General features: G+C 46.2%; 1 protein-coding gene and 1 pseudogene across 1 annotated transcript in view; both read right to left on the reverse strand.

Annotated features, from left to right (window-relative positions):
* LOC147091821 (uncharacterized) overlaps positions 1-9,112 on the reverse strand; it is a 171,515-nt gene extending 162,403 nt beyond the window's left edge. The window contains exon 1 of the mRNA XM_085976626.1: positions 8,692-9,112. The gene's annotated coding sequence lies outside the window, so the exon portion shown is untranslated. The remainder of the gene's footprint in view (positions 1-8,691) is intronic.
* Positions 9,113-9,334: 222 nt separating this feature from the next.
* Positions 9,335-10,485, reverse strand: LOC147091826 (histone H2B 7-like; annotated as a pseudogene).
* Between the last annotated feature and the right edge of the window lie 2,476 nt (positions 10,486-12,961).

Here is a 12,961-nt window from a genome sequence, read left to right on the forward strand (position 1 = left end):
TACAAATACTGATTTCTTTCAGTTCCTCCCTCTCATTAGACCCTATGTTCCCCGACATCTCTGGGAGGTTATTTGTGTCCTCCTTTGTGAAGACAGAACCAAAGTACAGGAAACTTCGCGATATCCGGCACCGACAGGACCAAGCTGCTGCCGATCTATCCAAACTTCCGGATAGACCAGCGCTAATGTTGTAGGATACGGAGGTTTTCATCTCCGTATCTGACAACAAACACTGTTGCTTAGCAACAGCTTGTAAACACTCAGCCCGTATCTTGGAAGCGTCTCTGAAGCTGTTGCTAAGCTAGAGATGCTTTCCAGAGCCTGCCTGTTAAAAGAATGCCAGAAGAAAAAAAACCTAACCAAAACGGCTGCTGATTTCTGCAGTTAGATTGAGGTTTACGGACATACAACCGCCGGATAAACCAAAGTTTCCTGTATGTATTTAATTGGTCTGTCATTTCTTTGTTCCCCATTATAAATTCCCCTGATTCTGACTGCAAGGGACCTATGCTCGACTTCACCAAACTTTTTCTCTTCACATATCTACAGAAGCTTTTGCAGTCAGTTTTTATGTTCCCTGCAAGCTTACTCTCATACTCTATTTTCCGCCTCTTAATTAATCCCTTTGTCCTCCTTTGCTGAATCTGAAACTGCTCCCAATCCTCAGGTTTACTGCTTTTTCTGGCCAATTTATATGTCCTCTCCTTGGATCTTACGCTATCCCTAATTTCCCTTATGAGCCACGGTTAGTCAACTTTTTTGTTTTACTTTTATGCCAAACAGGGATGAACAAATTCTGTAGTTCATCCATGCGGTCTTTGAATGTTTGCAATTGCCTATTCACTGTCAACCCTTTGAGTGACATTCCCCAATCAATCCTACCCAACTCGCGCCTCATACCATCGTAGTTTCCTTTATTTAAATTCAGGACCCTAGTCTGAGTCAACTACTTCACTCTCCATCTTAATGAAGAATTCTATCATATTATGATCGCTCCAACCCAAGGGGCCTCGCACAACAAAATTGCTAATTAATCCTTTCTTATTACATAATACCCAGTCTAAGATGGCCTGATCTCTAGTTGGTTCCTCAACATACTGGTCCAGGAAACCATCCCGTATACATGCCAGGAATTCCTCCTCCACAGTATTGTTACTAATTTGGTTAGCCCAATCTATATGTAGATTAAAGTCACCCATGATAACTGCTGTGCCCTTATTGCACGCATCTCTAATTTACCATTTAATGCCATCTCCAACCTCCGCATTACTGTTTGGGGTTCTGTATACCACTCCCATTAACGTTTTCTGCCCCTTGGTATTTCTCAATTCTACCCATAAGGATTCCACATCATCAGAGCTAATATCCTTCCTTACATTGTGTTAATCTGCTCTTTAACCAGCAATGCTACCCCACCTCCTTTTCGCCTTTCTTTCCTGAATATTGAATACCCCTGGATGTTGAGTTCCCAGCCTTGGTCACCCTGGAGCCATGTTTCCATAATCCCAATCATATCATATCATATCATATCTGTTTACCTCTATTTGCACAGCTAATTCATCCACTTTATTACGAATGCTCCTTGCATTAAGACACAAAGCCTTCAGGCTTGTTTTTTTTAAACGCTCTTAGACCTTTTAGAATTATTATTTACTGTGGCCATATTTGATTTAAACCCTTGATTACTCTGACTGCCACCTTTGTTTTTCTCCTTCCTGTCTTTTGCTTCTATCCTGGTTTCCCTTTCCTCTGTCTCCCTGCTCAGGTTCCCAACCCCCTGCCATTTTAGTTTAAACCCTCCCCCCAGAGCACTAACAAACACTCCCCCTAGGACATCAGTCCCGGTCCTGCCCAGGTGCAAACTGTCAGTTTTGTACTGGTCCCACCTCCCCCAGAACCGGTTCCAATGTCCCAGGAATTTGAATCCCTCCCCCTTGCACCATTCCTCTAGCCACGTATTCATCTGAAATATCCTTCTATTTCTACTCTGATTAGCACGTGGCACTGGTAGCAATCCTGAGATTACTACCTTTGAGGTCATTTTTTTAAATTTACCTCCTAACTCCCTATATTCATCTTTTAGGACCTCATCCCGTTTTGTACCTATATCGTTGGTACCTATATGCACCACGACAACTGGCTGTTCACCCTCCCCTTCCAAAATGTTCTGCAGCCGCTCTGGAGACATCCTTGACCCTTGCACCAGGAGGCAACGTACCATCCTGGAGTCACGTTTGTGGCCGCAAAAATGCCTATCTGTTCCCCTTACAATAGAATCCCCTATTACTATAGCTCTCCCACTCTTTCCTCCCGTCCTGTGCAGCAGAACCACCCACGGTGCCAGGAAGTTGGCTGCTGCTGCCTTCCCGATAAGCCATGCTCCACAACAATATCCAAAGCGGTATATCTGTTTGAGAGGGGGATGGTCACAGGGGACCCCTGCACTACCTTCCTGCACCTACTACTCTGCCTGGTGGTCACCCATTCTCTTCCTGCCCGTGCAGCCTTTACCTGCGGTGTGACCAACTCCCTAAACGTGCTATCCACGACGTCCTCAGCATTGCGAATGCTCCAGTATGTATCCACTCGCAGCTCCAGCGCCGCAATGCGGTCTGTCAGTAGCTGCAGCTGGATAAACTTCCCGCACACCTGGTCGTCAGGGACACAGGAAGTGTCCCTGATTTCCCACATAGTGCAGGAAGAGCATACCACGGCACAGAGCTCTCCTGCCATGCCTTACCCTTTAATTCATTCAAATTAAATTAAAAGTGAGGCAGGTATGGTGACCCAGGAGGTGGGGGAGCCTCAGCCTTTGCAATTGTCCAACAGGTTTGAGGTTCTTGCGGCCTGTATGGATGAAAGCGGTGGTTGCAGGGTGGATGAGCAAACTGACCGTGGCACAGGAAGCGATTCAAGCAGGGGTGAGTTAATAGGAATATAGTGGTAATAAGGGATAGCATAGTCAGGGCGATAGATACAGTTCTCTGCGGCCAAGAGCTAGAGTCCAGATGGCTGTGTTGCCTGCCCGGTGCCAGGGTTCAGGATATCTGCTCTGGGCTAGAGAGGAACTTGCAGTGGGAGGGGGAGGAGCCAATGGTCGTGGTCCATGTAGGTACCAACGACAGTTAGAACTAGGAAAGCGGTTCTGCTGAGAGACTGTGAGCAGCTAGGGGCTAAATTAAAAAGCAGAACCTCAAGGGTAATAATGTCTGCATTATTACCTGAGCCACGAGCAAATTGGCATAGGGTAAATCAAATTAGCGAGATGAATGCGTGGCTCAAAGACTGGTGTGGGAGAAATGGGTTCCGATTCCTGGGGCACTGGCACCACACTGGGGAAAGTGGGATCTGTATCGTTGGGACGGTCTTCACTTGAACCGTGCTGGGACCAGTGTTCTGGCGAGTCATATAACCAGGCCGGTAGAGAGGGTTTTAAACTAAATAGTGGGGGCAAGGGATCAAATTTGGGAAGATGTGGTAAATCAAAGAGTAGAGACAAGGCAATAGAGAAAGGTATTAATATGGGAAATGATAAACAGACCGTGACAGGAAGGGATAGAGAGGACAAATCTAAGAGTAAATCAACAGTTAAGGCTAGAGGTTACAAAAATAAAAGGACAAAACTAAAGGCTCTGCATCTGAATGCACGTAGCATTCAAAACAAAACAGATGAACTGATGGCGCAAATAGGAATAAATAAGTATGATCTGATAGCCATTACAGAAACATGGCTGCAGGATGACATAGATTGGGACCTGAATATTGAAGAGTACGTGACATTTAGGAAGGACAGAAAGCTAGGAAAAGGTGGAGGGGTGGCTCTGTTAATTAATGATGGTATTAGCACAATAGAGAGGGATGACCTAAGTTCAGGAAACCAGGATGTAGAAGCGGTTTGGGTAGAGATGAGAAATGATAAAGGCAAGAAGTCACTTGTGAGAGTGGTGTACAGGCCCCCTAACAGTAACCACACGGTAGGATGGAGTATAAAGGAAGAAATAATGGGAGCTTCTCAGAAAGGTATGGCAATAATCATGGGGGATTTAATCTACATAGAGACCGGAAAAATCAGATGGGCAAAGGTAGCCTAAATGAGGAGTTCATAGAATGTTTTCAGGATAGTTTCTTACAACAGCATGTTCTGGAGCCAACCAGAGAGCAGACTATACTAGACCTGGTATTGTGCAACGAGATAGGATTAATTAAAGGCCTCAGTGAAGGAGCCCCTAGGTAGCAGCGATCATAATATGATTGAATTTTACCTTCAGTTTGAGGGAGAGAAGAGTGGGTCCAAGACTAGTATTTTAAAATTAAATAAGGGCAATTACGAGGACATGAAAGCAGAGCTAGTTAAAGTGAACTGGCAAATTAGGTTAAGGGATAGGTCAATAGAGATGCAGTGGCAGACATTTAAGGGGATATTTCAGAATACACAGAATATACACATTCCAACAAGAAAGAAAAATTCCAAGGGGAGAACCCACCATCCATGGTTAACTGAAAAAATTAATAGCATCCAACTTAAAGAAAAAGCATATAATTGCACAAAGATGGCTGGCAGGTCAGAAGATACAGGACAGAATATAAAAAACAAAGAGTGACTAAAAGATTAATAAGGAGAAAAATTAGAGTACGAGAGAAAGCTAGCTAGAAATATAAAAACAGATAGCAAGAGCTTCTATTGATATTTAATAAAGAAAAGATTTAACAAAAAGAGTGTCAGGGAATTAAAAATGGAAAATAAGGAGATGGCAGTTGAATTGTACAGGTATTTTGTATCGGTCTTCACCATAGAGGATACAAGTAACATCCCAGAAATAGCTGTAAATCAGGAAATGGAAGGGAGGGAGGAACCACTGTGTATCTGAGTCAATGGGACTCTGACCTTTCTCCCCAGTCCATCTCCAGGACCAGTGTGTATCTGAGTCAATGGGACTCTCTCTGACCTTTTCGTCGATCTCTGGAAGCTCTTTGAATCGGAAGAGTTCTCTCCAGTTGGTGCTCTCACAATCCTGTGTTGGTTCACCTGCTGTCGTTCCTCAGTCTACAATCCCTGTTTACTCTCAGCTGTGGACCTCTCAATCACTCAGTCTTTCACCGGGAGATCTAATTATGGCAGGACTGAAAATAACAACATGAATAGTGTGAAGTAATGTAATGTAGACTTTTCTTCAGCTTAATAAAAATAAAAGTTTGGGTCCGAGTGCTTTTGTCTGATGTTGTCCCTTTTCTCAGATCCCCGCCACGCCCGCCTGGGCTTCCAGCAAATCACCAAAGTTCTGGATAGAAATGTACAATTTCCCTGTGCTTTAGGCAAACCGAAGCTGGGGCCATCATTCCCAGGTAACACACTGTCTGATCTCACTGAGCAGATCCTCTCCGGGTTACACATTGTCTGATCTCACTGGGCCCATCCTCCCCGGGATACACACTGTCTGATCTCACTGGGCCCATCCTCCACGGGTTACACAATCATAGAAATTTACTGCATAGAAGGCTGCCATTCGGCCCATCTTGTCCGAGCCGGCTGACAAATATCTATCCACTCTAATCCCACTTTCCAGCACTTGGTCCGTAGCCTGGTAGCTTACGGCACTTCAAGTGCATATCCAAGCAGTTTTTAAACGTGATGAGGTTCTCTGCCTCTACCACCCTTTCAGGCAGTGAGTTCCAGACCTCCACCACCCTCTGGGTGTAAAAAATTTACCTCAAAACCCCTCTAACCCTTTGACCATCTGCTTTAAATCTATGCCCCACTGATTATTGACCCTTCTGCTAAGGGAAATAGGTCTTTCCTATCCACTCTATCTAGGCCCCTAATAATTTGATACACCTCAATCGAGTCTCCCCTTGGCCTTCTCTGTTCCAAAGAAAACAACCCCAGCCGATCCAATCTTTCCACATAGCAAAAATTCCCCAGCCCAGGCAAAATCCCCGTAAGTCTCCTCTGCACCCTCTGTAATGCAATCACATCCTTCCTGTAATGTGTTGACCAGAACTGCACGCAGTATTCTAGCTGCGGCCTAGCTATACAGTTCACGCATTACCTCCCAGCTCTTACATTCTATGCCTCGGTTAGTAAAGACCTTTCTCCCCAGTCCATCCACTAGAGGGTGCAGAGCAGATGTAATTTTTTTCACCCAGAGGGTGGTGGGGGTCTGGAACTCACTGTCTGAAAGGATGGTAGAGGCAGAGACCCTCAGCACATTTAAAAAGTACTTGGGTGTACACTTGAAGAGCCGTAACCTTCAGGGCTGTGGAGCAAGAGTCTGCAGGACGGGTTCATGGAATCCATTCGGGACAGTTTCCTGGAACAAAATGTCATGGAACCAACAATGTTAGAACTTGTATTGTGTAATAAGACAGGGTTAATTAGCAACCTCATAGTAAACGATCCACTGGGGCAGAGTGATCATAATATGTTAGAACTTCACATTAATTTTGAGAGAGTGACTTGCCTAAGTCCGAAACTAGTGTCTTAAACTTAAATAAAGCCAATTACATAGGTATGAGGGGCGAGTTGGCTGAGATAGATTGGAAAAATAGATTTAAAAAAAAGGTATGGCGGTAGATAAGCAGTGGCTAGCATTTAAAGAAATATTTCATAATTCTCAACTAAAATACATTCCATTGAGAAACAAAAACTCCACGGGAAGTGATCCAACCATGGCTAACTAAAGAAGGTAAGGATAGCATTAGATTGAAAGAAGCTTATAATGTTGCAAAGAATAATAGTAAGCCTGAGGATTGAGAGTTTCAGAAACCAGCAAAGATTGACCATAAATTGATAAAAAAAAGGGAAAAAATGCAATGACAGAAAACTAGCAAGAAATCTAAAAGCAGATTGTAAGATTTGCTGCGAGTATGTAGGAAGGAAGAGAGTAGCAAAAGTAAACATTGGTCCCTTAGAGGCTGAGACAGGAGAAATTATTATGGGGAATAAGGAAATGGCAGAAACGTTAAACAAATATTTTGTATCTGTCTTCACAGTAGAAGACACAAAAAGCAGACCAAAAATGGTGGGGAACCAAGGGTCTAATGAGGGTGAGGAACTGAACATAATTCATATAAGTAGAGAAAAAGTACTAGAGAATCTAATAGGACTGAAAACCGACAAATCCCCTGGACCCGACGGCCTACATCCTAGGGTTGTAAAAGAGGTGGCTGAAGAGATAGTGGATACATTGGTTTTGATCTTCCAAAATTCCCGAGATTCTGGAATGGTCCCAGCGGATTGGAAGGTCGCAAATGTAACACCGCTATTCAAGAAAGGAGGGAAGAGAGAAAACAGGGCACTACAGGCCAGTTAGCCCGACATCAGTCATTCGGAAAACACTAGAATCCAGTGTTAAGGAAGTGGTATCAGGGCACTTAGAAAAATCATAACATGATTAGGCAGAGTCAACATGGTTTTATGAAAGGGAAATCGTGTTTGACAAATTTATTAGTTTTTTGATGGTTACTAGCAGGGGAGATAAAGTGGAACCAGTGGATGTAGTATATTTGGATTTCCAAAAAGGCATTCGATAAGGTGTCACATAAAAGGTTATTGCACAAGATTCGGGCTCATGGGGTTGGGGTAATATAGTCGCATGGATCAAGGATTGGTTAACAGACAGAAAACAGAGTGGGGATAAACGGACCTTTTTCAGGCTGGCAGGCTGTAACTAGTGGGGTGCCACAAGGATCAGTGTTGGGGCCTCAGCTATTTACAATCTACATTAATGACCTAGATGAAGGGACAATGTGTAATGTATCCAAGTTTGCTGACGCTACAAATCTAGGCGGGACAGTAAGCTGTGAGAACACAGAGAGTCTGCAAAGGGATACAGATAGACTAAGTGAGTGGGCAGTAAGGTGGCAAATGGAGTGTAATGTAGGGGAATGAGAGGTAATCTCATTGAAATATACAAGATTCTGAAGGGGATTGACAGGGTACATGCTGCGAGGTTGTTTCCCCGGGCTGGAGTGTCTAGAACTAGGGGGCATTGTCTCGGGGCATAGTCTCACAACGTGGACCACTTTCCATACCTCGGGAGCCTACTGTCAACAAGGACAGACGTCGACGACGAAGTCCAACACCGCCTTTAGTGTGCCAGTGCAGCCTTCGGTCGCCTGAGGAAGTGTGTTTGAAGACCAAGACCTCAAACCCCGCACTAAGCTCATGGTCTACAGAGCAGCAGTGATACCCGCCCTGCTGTATGCCTGAGAGACACGGACCATGTACAGCAGGCACCTCAAAGCACTGGAGAGGTACCACCAACGCTGCCTCCGCAAGATCCTGCAAATCCATTGGCAGGATAGGCAAACCAACATCGGTGTTCTCGCTCAGGCCAGCATCGAAGCTTTGACCACGCTCGATCAGCTCCGATGGACGAGTCACATTGTCCGCATGCCCGATACGAGACTCCCAAAACAAGCGCTCTACTAGGAGCTCCGGCACGGCGAGAGCCCCAGGTGGGCAGAGGAAACACTTCAAAGACACACTCAAAGCCTCCTTGAAAAAGTGCAACATCCCCACCGAAACCTGGGAATCCCTGGCCCAACACCACACAAAGTGGAGGAGAAGAATCCGGGAAGGTGCCAAACACCGAGTCTCTTCCCATGCCCCTTCGCCCCAATGTTCCCAGAGATTGCCTGAAAGAGGCCGGCGCTGCTGTAAATGCCGGAGATTCTCTGATCCACACTCACCGCACCATCCGCCGCTCCTCAGTCCCGCCGCCATTTTATCTCCTTCCTCAAACCGGAGCCTCATCCGGGGACTGCGAGCAGCACCGAGCATGCGCACTGCGGCCACGCAGCCCGCGCCTAAAGTCCCTCACGGAGTCCGTCTCTTCTATTGGCTGCGACTCGTAGATTGACAGCTGCGTTCACCAATCGCAGCCCGCAACGCCTCGGGGCCCCACCCACTGTGTTAAAAGGCCGCCGCCAGCTCCGGGGTCACGTGGCTCCTGATCGGCCGTTCAACCGCCTCAGCGCGCGGGTGACGTCATAGCCCCGCCCACCCGCGAGCCCTTGTTGCCCAAGGTGCCGGCCGACTGCTGTCCCTTCTCCCCGGGCGGGCGGGCGGCGGCTGTCCTTCCCCCGGGGGTCGGACTCCTCTCTAACGCTGTTCTCCAACTGCTCTTCCCCGCTCCGGGCTGCGGCTTTTGCAGCAGCCGCCGGCCCCGCCCAGCCCAGCCGCGCCTTCTGATTGGCTGAAAACCCGGCAAATCTCGGCCTCTGATTGGCGCGTTTTTCAATCCGCTCCAACCTCGGACACCAACGAAAAAGGCGGCTTATAGAATAAGAGCTCGTCTGTGAATCAGACTCGTTATTGTTAAAGTGATGGCTCTCTGTGGGACTGAATATTAACCAGTTATTAAAATCATTGCATCTGTGGGACTGAATAATAATCATTATTGTTAAAATTATTGCATCTGTGGGATTGAATAATAATCGTTAAAATTATGGTATCTGGGACTGAATAATAATTAAAACTATGGCATTTGTGAGACTAAATAATAATCATTACTGCTAAAGATTGTCATCTGTGGGACTGAATAATCATTTTAATTAAAATTATAGCGTCTGTGGGACTGAATAATCATTAAACTGGCATCTGTGAGACTGAATAATTCATTATTAAATTGTGAATTATGGCAAATTGATCCTTTAAAATTACTGGTCCCTGAATTGACAGATTTAATTTCATTTTAGCTTTTCAGTGACCCGCTTGTAAATGAGTGCTTTATACAAAACAGGGCAGTGACAATGCATCATTTTGTTATTATATATTTGTTAAATTTCAATCTATTTTAAATTAACGATATACTGTATTACAAAAACACCATCAAAATCTGAACATACGACAAAAAAATGAAAGTGAGGGGTAAATAAAGAAAGGATGATAAAACATTTTTTTTTAAAGTGTTTCATTCTTTATGCTGTCCATATTTCAAATGTCATTAGTCAAATGAAAATAAATAGTCCCTTCTGGATCTGGTGAGTGGCTCTGAAAAGAGCCTTTGGGTTGAGTTTTTAAGGTGGGAGGAACGAGAGGCTTTATTTGCAGCTGATGTATTTGGTGACTGCTTTGGTCCCCTCCGAGACGGCGTGCTTGGCCAGTTCCCCGGGCAGCAGGAGGCGGATGCCGGTCTGGATCTCCCGGCCGGGGGGAGATGGTCTGGCGTTTGGGGTAATGGATCAGGCGGGAGGCCTCGCAGGCGATGCGCTCGAAGATGTCGGTGATGAACGAGTTCATGACACTCATGGCCTTGGAGGAGATGCCGGTGTCGAGTCGGGGTGGACCTGCTTCAGCACCTTGTAGATGTAGATGCTGTAACTCTGCTTCCTGGTCCTCCTGCGCTTCTTGTCGCCTTTGGCCCGCTTCTTGGTGGTCGCTTTCTTCGGCCCCTTTTTCGGGGCGATGCCCCTGGACACCGCTTCAGGCCTGGTGAATGGACGCGAGGGTTTGTGATGGAGAAAGTCTCCCGGACCTGCTATTTAATAGCCAGCCGTATGCAAATGAGGAATCAGAAAGTGAAGGATTCCTATTGGTGAACCAGCGCATAAGTATCTATTGTGAGTTAGGAACAAGGGGTGCCAACTGGCCAATCAGAAACACTCCTGGTGTTGCAACTGGTTTCAGGCACGTGGGGGAGAGTCTCCACATGGCTGCCGCTTGAAAAATATATTACAATAGGAAAATACTGCGGAATCTGAAATAACAACAGAAAATGCTGGAAATACTTGATGAAGGGTCCCAGACCTGAAACGTTAACTCTGTTTCTCTCTCCACGGAAGCTGCCTGGCCAGCTGAGTATTTCCAGCATTTTCTGTTGAAAAATGTATTTTTGGTACCATAAGTTGCCCTGTTAAATTGCAGACTGCTTGCCCGACATTGATCCAGCTGAATGTTGGGAAGACCGAAGCCATCATCTTCGGTCCCCGCCACTAACTGCGTCCCCACGTCACCGACTCCCTCCCTCTCCCTGGGCAGCTGGCTGAGCCAGACTGTTCGCAACCGTGGTGTCATATTTGAACCCCCACCCCCCTCTCAGATGAGCTTCCGACCACATATCCACGCCAGCACTAAGCCCGCCTATTTCCGCCGCCGGTACATCACCCGACCCCTCCTCTGCCTCAGCTCATCTGCTGCTGAAACCCTCATCCATGCCTTTGTTACCTCTAGACTTGACTATTCCAACGCACTCCTGGCCGACCTCCCACATTCCACCCTACGTAAACTTGAGGTCATCCAAAACTCTGCTGCCCGTGTCCGCACGTGCACCAAGTCCCGTTCAACCATTACCCCTTGTGCTCGCTGACCTACAGAGGCTCCCAGTTAAGCAACGCCTCAATTTAAAAAATCTCATCCTTGTTTTCAAATTCCTCCATGGACTCGCACCCCCCCTCCTCCCCCACACACACACAAAGCTAGATGGGCGTGTGTGCTGTGAGGAGGATGCTGAGAAACTCCAGGATGATTTGGATAGGTTGGGCGATTGGGCAGATGCATGGCAGATGCAGTATAATGTGGATAAATGCGAGGTTATCCACTTTGGTGGCAAAAACAGGAAGGCAGATTATTATCTGAACGGCAATAGATTGGGAAAAGGGGAAGTGCAACGAGACCTGGGTGTCCTTGTGCACCAGTCGTTGAAGGTAAGCATGCAGGTGCAGCAGAGGGTTAAGAAGGCAAATGGTATGTTGGCCTTCATAGCGAGAGGATTCGAATACAGGAGCAACAATGTCATGCTGCAGTTGTACAGGGCCTTGGTGAGACCACACCTTGAGTATTGTGTGCAGTTTTGGTCGCCTTATCTGAGGAAGGATGTTCTTGCCATGGAGGGAGTGCAGCGAAGATTCACCAGACTGATACCTGGGATGGCAGGAATGACGTATGAGGAGAGATTGGGTCGATTGGGCTTATACTCACTGGAGTTTAGAAGAATGAGAGGGGATCTCATTGAAACTTATAAAATTCTAACAGGACTGGACAGACCAGATGCAGGAAGACTGTTCCTGATGGCGGGGAGTCCAGAACCAGGGGTCACCATCTACGGATAAGGGATAAGCCATTTAGGACTGAGATGAGGAGGAATTTCTTCACCCAGAGTGTGGTGAGCCTGTGGAATTCTCTACCACAGAAGGCAGTAGAGGCCAATTCATTAAGTATATTCCAGAAAGAGTTAGATATATTTCTTAAGGCTAAAGGGATCAAGGGATATGGGGAGAAGGCAGGGACAGGGTACTGAGCTTGGATGATCTGCCATGATCTCATTGAATGGCGGAGCAGGCTCGAGGGGCCAAATGGCCTACTCCTGCTCCTATCTTCTATGTTTCTATGTTTTTTCTATGTTTCTACCGTTATTTAATGGAATTAAATCCTCTCTACCTCTCTCTCTCCGCCTTTAAAACGCTCCTTAAAACCCACGTCTTTCTGCCCTAATATCTCCCGATGTGGCTCGGTGTCAATGTTTGTCTGATTACTCTCCTGTGAAACGTCTTAGGACGTTTCACTACATTAAAGGCACTATATGAATGCAAGTTGTTGTTGGAATACCTAGACCAGGCAGATGGATCATGGAGACCTGGGATTATCGTTAGCAGCATGACTCGATATTTCATCCATAAACCACGCCTGAAATCAAATATAAAGAGGCACATTCTTTGACAAAGATACACATAAAACATACCATAGTTACGCTGAAGCAAAGATTCTGCTGCTTGAACAGGTCTGGGAGGGTGGAGGGTGGGGGCTGTCCTATTACACAGCGCTAGAAAGGTATCCATTATAGTGGTATGCTGCACAGTGCATAATTATGCTCTCAGAAGACACGTCACCATGCAATAGTTGGGACAGGAAGGACAGTCAGGATCGACAGAGGCTGAGCTCACGGCTGGCTGCTCCACCAGACTGGCGGCAAGGAAGACAAGCCCAGCAACTTCTAATGGACAACCATTTCAATTAGACATT

Source organism: Somniosus microcephalus, unplaced genomic scaffold (genome assembly GCF_052327205.1).
Source record: "Somniosus microcephalus isolate GS21.2 unplaced genomic scaffold, FLI_Smic_1.0 unresolved_chr3, whole genome shotgun sequence".
Lineage (NCBI taxonomy): Eukaryota > Metazoa > Chordata > Chondrichthyes > Squaliformes > Somniosidae > Somniosus > Somniosus microcephalus.